General features: G+C 40.1%; 1 pseudogene; it reads left to right on the top strand.

Moving 5' to 3' along the window:
• The first annotated feature begins 382 nt into the window (after nucleotides 1-382).
• Nucleotides 383-965, top strand: LOC128580892 (dnaJ homolog subfamily B member 11-like; annotated as a pseudogene).
• Nucleotides 966-12,294: the final 11,329 nt, after the last annotated feature.

Genomic DNA, 12,294 nt, shown 5'->3' with positions numbered 1-12,294 from the left:
CAGGATCTAGGTGCTGCATATGAGGTTCTATCAGATAATGAGAAACGGAAATAGTATGATACTTACTGTGAAGAAGGATTAAAAGATGGTCATCAGAGCTCCTATGGAGACATTTTTTCACACTTTTTTGGAGATTTTGGTTTCATGTTTGGAGGAACCCCTCGTCAGCAAGACAAATATTCCTAGAGGAAGTGATATTATTGTAGCTCTAGAAGTCACTTTGGAAGAAGTGAATGCAGGAAATTTTGTGGAGAGGGATCAGAAGGTTTGATTGCAGTCAGCTATAAAGAGATCGTGGCTGTGTCTTTTCCTGCATATTAAAGGAAAATAGTCCTGGATTAAGTTGCCAGAAGCAAGGAGGCATTTTCATCAGGTAGTTAGAAACAAACCTGTGGCAAGACAGGCTCCAGGCAAACGGAAAAGCAATTGTCAGCAAGAGATGCGGACCACCCAGCTGGGCCCTGGGCGCTTCCAAATGACCCAGCAGGTGGTCTGCGATGAATGCCCCAACGTCAAATTAGTGAATGAAGAACGAACACTAGAGGTAGAAATAGAACCTGGGGTGAGAGACAGCATAGAGTAACCCTTTACTGGAGAAGGTGAGCCTCATGTGGATGGGGAGCCTGGAGACTTACCGGTTCGGAATCAAAGTTGTCAAGCACCCACTATTTGAAAGGAAAGGAGATGATTTATACACAAATGTGACAGTCTCACTAGTTGAGTCTCTGGTTGGCTTTGAGACGGACACTACTCACTTGGATGGTCACAAGGTATGTATCTCCCAGGTTAAGATCACCGGGCCGGGAGTCAAGCTATGGAAGAAGGGAGAAGGGCTCCCCAACTTTGACAACAACAACATCAAGGGCTCTTTGATAATCACTTTTGATGTGGATTTTCCAAAAGAACAGTTAACAGAAGAGGCAAGAGAAGGTTTTTGTGGGGTATGTTGTGGAATGTGGGCCTGAGAAGAGACAAGGCATCATCTTTGGATGCACATGTGCATGTGTGGGGATGTCTACTTGCTGTCAAGTTGGAGATGGGTCGTTGTTTAATTCAGATCCACGGTTGTCATGAGGCCTTTTATGAGTCTTCCCTCGAAACATGCTCTTTAAACTCTAGGGATGGGAGCATGGTGCCACTATTTCTCAGTCCCTGAGCCTTTCACAGAGCTTCCAAAAGCATCAGGTTGGAAGAGCATCTGGAAGTTCACAACCTCCACAGGAGTCTCTATGAGGGCCCCAGAAGAATTTGCCATTTTGGGTGGAAAATAAGTGGTGGTTACTAATTATGATGACTTTGTACTTTGGATCTGGATTTGCTACACCTTTCTTGATAGTAAGACACCAGCTGCTTAAGAAATAAAGATGTTTTTAATTCATCTATTTAACAGATATGAAGAGCATTCTAAGAGGTATCAAATAGCTTCTGAAACAAGGACCAGTGCAGAAGGATATTAAGAAGGAATAAAATTGGACTTTGTGTAAAATGAGTAAATCAGCGATATTTATTATGTGCAGGATTTTTTGTCTGTTTTTGTTTTTATTTTCAATCTGCAAGTTTAGTTTAATTTTTTTTCTAATCATTGTCATGAAATGAATAAGAAGGCTTAAGAATTTGTCCATTACGTTCAGAAAAGAATGACCAGCAAAAGGTTTACTTATACCTCTCCCTTTGGGAATTTAATGTCTGGTGCTTCTGCCTGAGTTTCAAGACTTAAAGCTGGAAGAGGACTCCAGGAGCAAAAGAAACACAACATAGAGGGTGGAGTTAATTGTTAACTATCTCATTCAAAATGCCACCTGAAGTCTGTTTTTTTTTTTTGTGATTTTTGGCCAGGGCTGGGTTTGAGCCCTCCACCTCCGGCATATGGGACCGGCGCCCTACTCCTTGAGCCACAGGCGCCGCCCTGAAGTCTGTTTTTTTAAATACATTTTGTTGTTATTTTTTTTGTGAAAAAAAAAAAGAATGTCCAAACAATAATTTTTAAAAAGCACAAAAAAAATTACTTACAAATCTAAGTACAAATGTTCTAAATATAATATAAGCATATTGAATACATCCAGATTTAAAAGAGTAATAAAATGATTTGATTCAAAATCAGGAATTCCTCTTATCACTATTATTTTTCAAAATTATTTGGGAGGATCTGAATAATGTACTAAAGCAAGAAAACTAAATAAAAATATGTAGAAAAAAGATAAATTATTTATTTATGCAGGCTTTATAACGTAGGCTTAGAAAACCTAAGATGTAACTAAAAAATTATCAAGACTAATAGGAAAATGTCATCAGGTACCAAAATATGAGGAAAATATAAACAAACAGCTTTCTTTATATTAATATTACAGACTTAGAAGTGGACACATGTAGTTAGCCCATTACAATAGTGATATAGAGTTTAAATTATCTAGAAATACATTGAACAAGAAAAAGCTTATGTAAGAAAGAAAGATGTAAATAAATGTAAAGATGTACATTTTTCCTAGATACAGTTTTCCTAGACTTAGTATCATTAAAATGTTACTTCTTAGGCTGCCATGACTTGGGTTAAGTAAAAAAAAGTTAATCCTTTCAAAAAAAAGATAAATTTAATACAAACATAATTGGAATTTCAAAAGGTTTTCTTAAACATTATATACATAAATTTTTTCAGAATATAAAATTTTAGGATATAATAGATGAAAAATTTCCTGGCTACAGGAACTCCTGAATATGAATTTTGAAAATACCCACTAAGTTCCAGAAATAATTTAATAAAGTTCACATTGTCATCTGTAAAGCATGAGAAATCCTGTTTTCTCACTTCCTAACCAGCACAAAACAAAGAGATATAAATAAGAATACAATGAACATCCATCCTCCCATTAGGTTACCCAAAAATGATAAAACATAATCAATACGATTGAAGCTCACTGTGTGCACATTTCAGATTCTGCTCCCAAAACCTGTGAGGCAGACGCTCTCTTAAATTTGGAGTTCATTGTTCTCATCCATTCCCTTATATTTTCACAATGTGTTATACATACAAAAATGGTTACATGTTTTTAAGCTTTACATAAATGATTAAAACCTACTTGCATTCTTCTGCTATTTGCTTTGTTTTGGATAACAATATGGTTATATAATGTCATTGCACTATTTAGCTCCAGCTCAGTTTGAATTTTCATCTCCAGTGTATGAATCACATCTAACATGGTCCTCCACATTTGTGAGTTCCTACTTAATTTATTTCCTTGCCTTGTGTTTTTCCACTGCCTTCTCTGTGGTTTCTTTTCATGCCTACCCTCCATATCGCTCATCTTTTTTCAATGTTGGTTCTGCTCCTTCTAAAGCAATTTGCATTTCAAGCTAATTATATTTCCCCCTTCCATTTCTTTCTTAAGCATGCCAGCTTTCTTTTCTGTTCATCATGACTTTAATTCCTTTGTGAGGACAAAGGAAATTTAGTCTATTATTTTTATTTCCGGAAGTAATTCTTTTTCAAATGTGTATTCTTTGCCTTTCTTTCACACGTCATATTCCTTTTTCATTATTTTTTTAATGACATGAGAAGTCCCTCCCCACCCCGCCTTTTTTTTTTTTGAGACAGAATCTCACTCTGTTGCCATTGGGAGAGTGCCATGGCATCATCTTAGCTCACAGCAATCTCAAACTCTTGAGCTCTGGCAATCCTCTTGCCTCAGCCTCCCAAGTAGCTGCGACTATAGGCACCTGCCACAACACCCAGCTAGTTTTTTCTATTTTAGTAGACACAAGTGTCTCACTTTGCTCAGGCTGCTCCCAAACTCCAGAGCTCAGGCTATCACCTCCGTCTTCCAGAGAGCTATGATTACAGGCATAAGCCACCACACCCACACTCCTTCTTTATCTTTTATTAGGCACAATTTTATCTGGTCCTTATATTTGCCCAACCGCATTTTAGATTACCATTATATCCACTTACTATTTACCTGGCCCCTTTGAATTACTATTCCTTACAACTCCAGCTGGAAAGCTGGACACAGAGATTGCGATATTTTTCCAGGTGTTCGGACAACTGAGGAAGGAAGAGAAGTAGAGAGAGGTGGTGAGCAGCTGCAGCCCGAGTATAGTTGTACAACCGATAGGTACTTTCCCAACACATCTCCTTATCCTCATTCCAGGTACTCCCACGAAGAAAAATATCTTCTAAATTCTAGTCATTCTCCCCTTCAACATGACAAGTTATCTCTATAGAAAGCCCAGGCCTGTGTGAGAGCTCTTCTGTCAAAGGCCTTTTTTTTTTAGTGGTTAGTTCTTACTTACCTCTCTTTACTCAACTTGTCTCAATAGATGTTTCACTCCTAGGTACTCTCAGCCCCACCACTTGCCCCACCCTTATTTCCTTCTGGGTTGTTCTCTTTATAAAAGCACGGCAAACAGAAATGTCCCTGGTCAGGTCTCTCTTCTCCTGCACCTCCTCTATATCTTTGAGGTGTGGAATATTCCTCCAAGGCCAGGTGGGGTGGCTCATGCCTATAATCCTAGCATTCTGGGAGGCTAAGGCGAGTGGATTGCTTTGAGTTCAGGAGTTTGAGACCAGCCTGAGCTGGAGCAAGACTCTTATCTCTAAAACTAACTGGGTGTTGTGGTGGGAGCCTGTGGTCCCAGCTACTTGGGAGGCTGAGGCAAGAGGATAGCTTGAGCTCAAGTGTTTGAGGTTGCTATGAGGTATGATGCCACGGCACTCTACACAGGGTGACAGAGAGACACTCTTTCTCCAAAAAAAGGAAAAGAAAAAGAAATGTTCCTCCAATATCTCTCTAAGAGTTGTTGAATAGGCTTTAAAAAAAAAAAAAACTTTTCATTTATTTCTCAATAACATCACCATTTGAAATGGGGCCATATCTATGTGAACTTTGCACCTTTGCTGAAATTATCATTGTCTAACTGATACTCTTCCCAGTATGTGATATGAGACCACGCTGTTCCCTGGTTGATAAAACATCAATGTGAACATGGGATTTTCATGAGGAATGTGGGAATTGTGTGCTTTACTGTGTATATCATTCATCTAGGGAGCTTGTTAAAATTGCAGGCACAAGGCTGAATAATCTGCATTTCTAACAAGCTCCCAGATTATGCCAATGCTTCTGGTTGCAGACCACAAATTAGGGTTTTCCATAGAAATAGAACCAATTCACACACATATATTTTATATAGATGTATACACACAGATTCTTTACACATATAAATGTAGATATTATATATTTATCTGTATAAAGAGATTGTGTGTATACATATGTGTGTATGCATATCCCTTTATCTGTATAGATTGTGTGTATAGATTATATAAACATACATTATATGTATGGATTGTGGGTATACACACCTCTTTATATGTATAAAGAGACTGTGTGTATATATTATATAAACATATATTTATATATATAAAGAGATTGTGTGTCTACATATATACAAAATATATGTGTGTGTGTATATATATTTGTGTGTGCGTGTATTAGTCCTGTTTCTGAGGAAAACCCTAATTTGTAGTTTGCAACCAGAAGCATTTTTATATATGTTTATGTATGTTTATAAAAACATACATTTATATGTATAAAGAGATTTGCCACAAGAATTAGCCCACTTGATTATGGAGGTTAAGTTCCGTGATTCAGTGTATAAACTGAAGGCCCAGGGAAACTAATAGTGCAGTTTGAAGGCCTAAGAACTAAGGAGCCAGTGGAGTAGATTCCAGCCAGAATCTAAAGACCTGAGAACCAGGAGAACCGAGGGCAGATGATTAATGTCCCCGGCCAGGCAGCCAGGCAGATGGAGAATGAGGCCTTCCTCTGCCTTGTTTTTCCGTTCAGGTTCTCAACAGATTAGATGAGGGCCTGAGTGTAACCAGGGTCTCCTCACCTTGGGGAAGGCCATCTGTTCTACTTAGAGCATCAATCCAAATGCTAATCTCCTCCAGAGGCAGCCTCACAGACACACCCGGGAATAATGATTAACCAGATTTGGGGGCAGCACATGGCCCAGTGAAGAGAGAGACTCTTTCTCCAAAAAAAAGAACAAGAAAAAGAAATGTTCCCCCAATATCTCTCAGAGAGTTGTTGAATAGGTTTAAAAAAAAAAAAAAAAACTTATCATTTATTAAACTTATCAAAAATAAAATAACTGATTAAACTTATCAAAAATAAAATTTACCATCACAGACTGTAATCATGCAACATGCAAAGGAAGAAAGGCCTAAATGGCTGGCTAAACATCTAAGAATAACAGCTAATATTTATTAAAATGCTAACATCATCCTAGCCACGGTGCTAAGTGCTCTCAGATTATCTGATTTAATTCTAACAATAACCCTGTAAGACAGATGCTAACTTACAGTCGTGTGTCACTTAATGACCATCATAGAGTGCACGGACACAAACCTGCATGGCCTACTACACACCTGGGCTATGTGATATGGCCCATTGCTCCCAGGCTGCATATCTGTACAGCAGGTTACTGTACCGAATACTGTAGGAATAGGTAAGAAATTTGTGTTTTTGAACATATCTAAAAAAGGTACACTAGGGCTGGGCATGGTGCTCATGCCTGTAATCCCAGGACTCTGGGAGGCTGAGGTGGGTGGATTGTTTGAGCCCAAGAGTTCAAGACCAGTCTGAGTAAAAGGAAGACACCATCTCTAAAAATAGCCAGGCATTGTGGCAGGTGCCTGTAGTCCCAGATACTTGAGAGGCTGAGGCAAAAGGATTTCTTTTTTTTTTTTTTTGGCCAGGGCTGGGTTTGAACCTGCCACCTCTGGCATATGGGACTGGCGCCCTACTCCTTGAGCCACAGGCGCTGCCCCAGAGGCAAAAGGATTTCTTAAGCCCAAGCCTTTGAGGTTGCTGTGAGCTCTGATGTCACAGCACTTTACCGAGGGTGACTCAGTGAGATGCTGCCTCAAATAAATAAATAAATATAAACAAATTTAAAAAGGACAGTAAAAATATGGCATTATAATCTCATAGGACCACCATCATGTATATACAGGGTAGCCATAAAGTTTGTGTGCAATTTAAAATAGTTTATTATCTTAATAAAAAGAAAAAGTAAATCATTTTAAATTGCACACAAACTTTATGGCCACTCTGTGTATGTGTGCATGTGCGTGTATGTGTATACGTACATAACGCATACACTCTGTCATTGACAGAAATGTTGTTGCATTATGTGGTGTGTGACTGTATTCCCACTCTACAGAGGGGGAAATTGAGGCACAGAGGGATTAGATGACTTGAAGATCAAACATCTAGCAAATGACAGAACTAAGCAATCAAACTGCAGAGTCTCAACTTGAAATATCTCCCAGTGCAAACACAAGGACATGTGATTCTGGCCTACTGCAGAAAGCAGGTGTTTGCTTAGTGAAAATGAAGAGGTATTGGGAAAGACAGACTGGAAGTTTTGTCTGAAAATTAAAATAGCCCTGGGTGCTTCCTAGAAGGTCCAGGTTGGGAGATGAAGCAAATGGAAAGGAAAATGATCAATAACAGTGACAATAGATAAAGGAAAAAAAAAGGGCGGCGCCTCTGGCTCAAGGAGTAGGGCCCCGGTCCCATATGCCGGAGGTGGCAGGTTCAAACCCAGCCCCGGCCAAAAACCAAAAAAAAGAAAAAAAAATAACTAAGAGAAATTGGTGGGAAAAGAAAAAGCAGACCCTGGCAACTTTACATTTCAACTTAAACAAGAGGGAACTATTGCCTAGCAGAATCTTGAAATTAAATTTCCTTAGAAAGCCCCAGAAAGGACTTTGCCTAACAATTGCAATCAATGTAACCTGGCTTATTGTACCCTCAATGAAATCCCCAACAATAAAAAAAAAAAAAGAAAGAAAGCCCCAGAAAGTTTGTTCATGTGTTTATTACAAGTCCAAAGAATAAGAACTCCCATCTGCTTTCCTCTTATCTCCATCAGGGAAAGCTTCCCTCCTTCAAGATTCAGACTCACATGAAGATTTCCAGTCACCCCACCCCCAGCCATCACCACAGTTAGGGCTTTTCCCTCTTATTCCAAAACACTTTCTGCATCACTCAGAGTGCAAAATGTACCCATTCATTCGTTTGTTTACATTTCTCCCTCTAGTGAAGTTTTGGAAGTTTTGTCTGAAAAACTTCCTGCATTTTTTTTTTTTTAAAGAAAAAGCCTTTAGTTTATAGGCATGCCTTCCGCTCTGGGCAAACTGGAGTCCTCTATTCCCTGAACATGGCCCTAGGTTGACAGTCCTGTCATCACTCCCTTCTCACTACTGGCATCCCTCAACCGGTCATGGGTTCTCCTAAATGCTACTTTCATTAGGAAGCCTTCCCTCCCTTCCTTCCCTCCACTAATTTCATTGTATCTTTGTCAAGATAAAAAATATCATCTTAGGCTTGGTAAATCCTTTTCTGCATTAGATTATATATTCAGTGGTTACCACCATCACCTTTGAATTCTCATTAGGACTTATTTAGCTGAATCCTGCACATTGGCTGACACTCCTAAAATCAGATATTGTACAGAATCAAGGTCTGCAGAGTTCAAAAGTAAGAGAAAAATCAGATATTGAATGCATATTTAAAAAGCAAGTAAAAGAGACTTAGTCACAATGAATCTGCCTAAATGGACTCAACAACAGCTTAAAATAGTTTAAACACTTCAAAGTCCCCTTTCAAGAGGTCTTCCAGATTCTTTCATATGTAGAATCTTTCCAAATCCTAATTTCTTTAACTACTGAGGGCGTCACTCAACAAAGAACCCTTTCTACTTGTTCTTTAGAAAGTTATTGTGCATGTGTTTTTGGTATAGGACAGCAAAGACACTAGGAATTAGATTACCTTCAAACTTTTACTAAAATAAAACTAATAACCAAATGGAAAAAACTTTAAAAAACAAAGGAACCTAAAAAATTCAGAAAGGAATTTTTGTAGCCATAAGCATCTCAGAGAAGCCCCAGGAAAAGTAGTTACGTACTCTTCTGTTACAGACTAAGGAGAGATCTTTTCGCCATTTCCTTGTTTTCCCTTAACACGGAATGTGTTCTATAAATTGTCTATTGGTGTCTTGAGGTAATATGATTGAGCAGAGGGGGTGCACTATGCACCATAAAGAACCTGGAAAGCCATGACAATTAAAGAGAAAAATGTGGATTCTATAAAAAATTCCTAGTAATTGTGGGCAAGAAAAAATTTTTGGCCTCTGAAATAACTGTCAGCAAGAAATGACTTGTGGCTGAGTGTACAAATATAAAATGTTATTAAAACTTTAGGTTTTCAGGGCGGTGCCTGTGGCTCAGTGAGTAGGGTGCCGGCCCCATATACCGAGGGTGGTGTGTTCGAATCCGGCCCTGGGTGTTGTGGTGGGGTTTTTAGTTCTCTGTTTACATTTCCTTCTGTCTTATGATTTGTTCCACTTGTTAAGGTAGTTTTTTTTTTTTATTTTAAATTAAGACAACAACATGGAAAATAAGATTTTGGAGAACCCATCTTAACACCAAAGCAAAACACAACAAAAACAAAAATCAAGACTTATTTCCAACAACTGAAAAGTATTTAACGGAGCACGTACTCAGCATAGAAAGGCCCTATTCTTCCAGAGTTTGGGAAACTGGACACAGACAGGTAAAATGAATCCACAAGTTGCTGCTAGTGTTTACGAAACATCAAAGTGTTTTATTGTTTACAATAGAGGGATATTTTTGATTATCTTATCACCAAAAAGTTTTTAACTTTTTATTTCAACTCGTCAAGTTTTTCTTGCCTAGACTCATCTCTTTTTCTTCTTCATATTCAACTTCCTAAGTTTATGTGCCAGCAAAAGAATTTTACCTAATTTAGGCAACAGGTCTTTCAGTAGAGGAAACACAGAACAAAGTGCCTTTCTCCCCACCCTTATATTTATAGCCAAAGTTTTACATTGTTTGTGTTCATGTTCTATTAATCTGTCTAAGATGTCTCTGTTGAGAAGTTCTTAGCAGCTTTGCTGAATGACTGTCACACATTCAGCCTCTTTAATCACTACTCTCAGAAAAAAAGTCCTGCAACCTCCAAAGTTCTCTAGTTCCCTGAGATCCGGAGAAAAGGGCATCTAAGAGAAAGAGAGAAATGAAGAGGGGAAGGGGAATTGTGCAGGGAGAGAAAGAGAGAGAAGAATGTAATGTATCCTCAGTTTAAAAAGTGGAATTAGACAGTCGGTAAGGAGCTGGCCCCATATACCGAGGGTGGCGGGTTCAAACCCGGCCCCGGCCAAACTTCAACCAAAAAATAGCCGGGCGTTGTGGCGGGCGCCTGTAGTCCCAGCTACTCGGGAGGCTGAGGCAGGAGAATCGCTTAAGCCCAGGAGTTGGAGGTTGCTGTGAGCTGTGTGAGGCCACAGCACTCTACAGAGGGCCATAAAGTGAGACTTCGTCTCTACAAAAAAAAAAAAAGTGGAATTAGAGGGCATAGAGACGGCATCTAAAAAGACAATCAGAAGCAACTGCAACCCTCAAGACAGAAACGGATATAAAATACGCCTGTGTGTAAAGTACAGGGCATTGTTGACTTCCTAGGACTATCACAAGTTTTGCAGCTATTCCTGGAGATGCACCTGCTTGCTTGGAACCTTAATACTTTGACGGTCACAGCAGCCAACACTTAATCAGTGATATTCTACAGGCATTAACCCACCTTGGATCCCTAATAGCCTCTGAGGTGGATGTCCTAAACCAAAGCCCCTGGGGCCAGTTGTGTTTTGGAATTTTTTCAGTTTTAGAAAGACAGTACTGAACATGTACGTACAGTGCAAGTCCCCTCCCTGGGAGCAGGGACTCAAACACAAAGTTGGTTGAAGACCACATCAAGTAGTGTCACACTGGGTTAAGTTCCTTTTTGTACCGCCAAAAATATTTTTGCCAAACTTAGATTTCTTTTTTAAAATCTGTTCTCAGTGGTTGAATTTGGCATTATCAACTCCATTTTACAGGCAAAGGAAGTGGGAGTCGCAGACGGTGCAGTGTCCTGCCTCCTGGCACCACTGACAGTGTTTGAGCAGAGATTTAACCAGGAAAAGCCTGAATCCAGAGCCTGTGCCTAAAACCCCTTTCTCCTGCCCCTCAGGCTCTCTGTGGCTATCTAAGCAAATGTGGGGTCTCCAAAGGCTTTCTGTCTGTCTGAAGACCTGATCTGCCCTCTCTCTTCCTCACTTGTTTTTCACTGCAGCAATCTCACCTAGAAAATGACTTGAGAAAGAAGGAAAAAAGGCAAATGCTGTTTTCCATGATGGCAAAAGAGAAGCAATGTCAGCTGTGGTCTCCCCAGAGATAAAGCTGCCTGGAAAGGAGGGGAGGAGGGGGAGAGGGGAGAACAAGGATGGGGAGAGGACCTGTGGCCTGAGATGAAGAAATGACCAAAGCACTAAAAAATCCTAGTAATTCAAAACGTCTATGTTGCTTCAGCGTACGTCTCCTTCATCATGTCTTTGGTAGAGGTGACTTCTTGGAAATGAAGATGAGGCCAAGCTTCACACCTGGGGAGTACACAAAGCGGATAGCCCACAGGAGCTGGTAAAATGGTGACCAAACTGACAAATCCCGCAGAGGCAGGGGTTCAAGGCCAGAGTTCAGAAGGAGGGGGGGTGCCAGGTGTGGTGGTGACCTGTAATCTCAGTTACGGGGGAAGAGGCGGGGAGAATTGCTTAAGGACAGGAGTTGGAAAAGAAGGGCTGTGCCACCTGGGAATGCAAAAACTTGAGAATGACATTGGACTTTACCTGGCCAGAAGAATGGGTGTTCATCAATCCAGCTTTCAAGGTACATGGTGACCTTGGCTGCAACGGAGGCCACTGTTTGCATGCATACACATAAGTTAGAGCCCTTCCTTAGCAATGCTACCCAGACCCTGCCACATTCTAATGTGCCTGCCCCAGGGAGAGCAAGGAGCAGAGTCACACTGACTATACCTGGAATTACCTGCAGCCCTGAATGCCTGTGGAAGTGGGTGGTTTGTGGATGGTTTTTACCACACCTATCATAGTGAAGAAATGGCTAAACAAGGTTGGTGGCCAAACTGACACCCCAAAATATCAAGGGCGCAAGAATCAGAGTCCTGTGTGGATACTGCGGCTTCACATCCACCACCTGGTCTTCCGCTTGGGCAGCCTCCTCTGTCTGATCTCAACCCAGTATCTTTGGTGCTAAGTTCATAGATGGGCAGTTCATCTCTAAGGTTCAACGTGGGATTTTAACTAGGATAATCCCTTCTTTCTGTAACCCAAGGCTCAACTTGCTACTTCATCCTTTTTTTTATTGTTTTGGTTTTTGTA

Source organism: Nycticebus coucang, chromosome 3 (genome assembly GCF_027406575.1).
Source record: "Nycticebus coucang isolate mNycCou1 chromosome 3, mNycCou1.pri, whole genome shotgun sequence".
NCBI lineage: Eukaryota > Metazoa > Chordata > Mammalia > Primates > Lorisidae > Nycticebus > Nycticebus coucang.
Note: the sequence above shows the minus strand (reverse complement) of the source record. Positions and strands in the feature narration are given on the sequence as shown.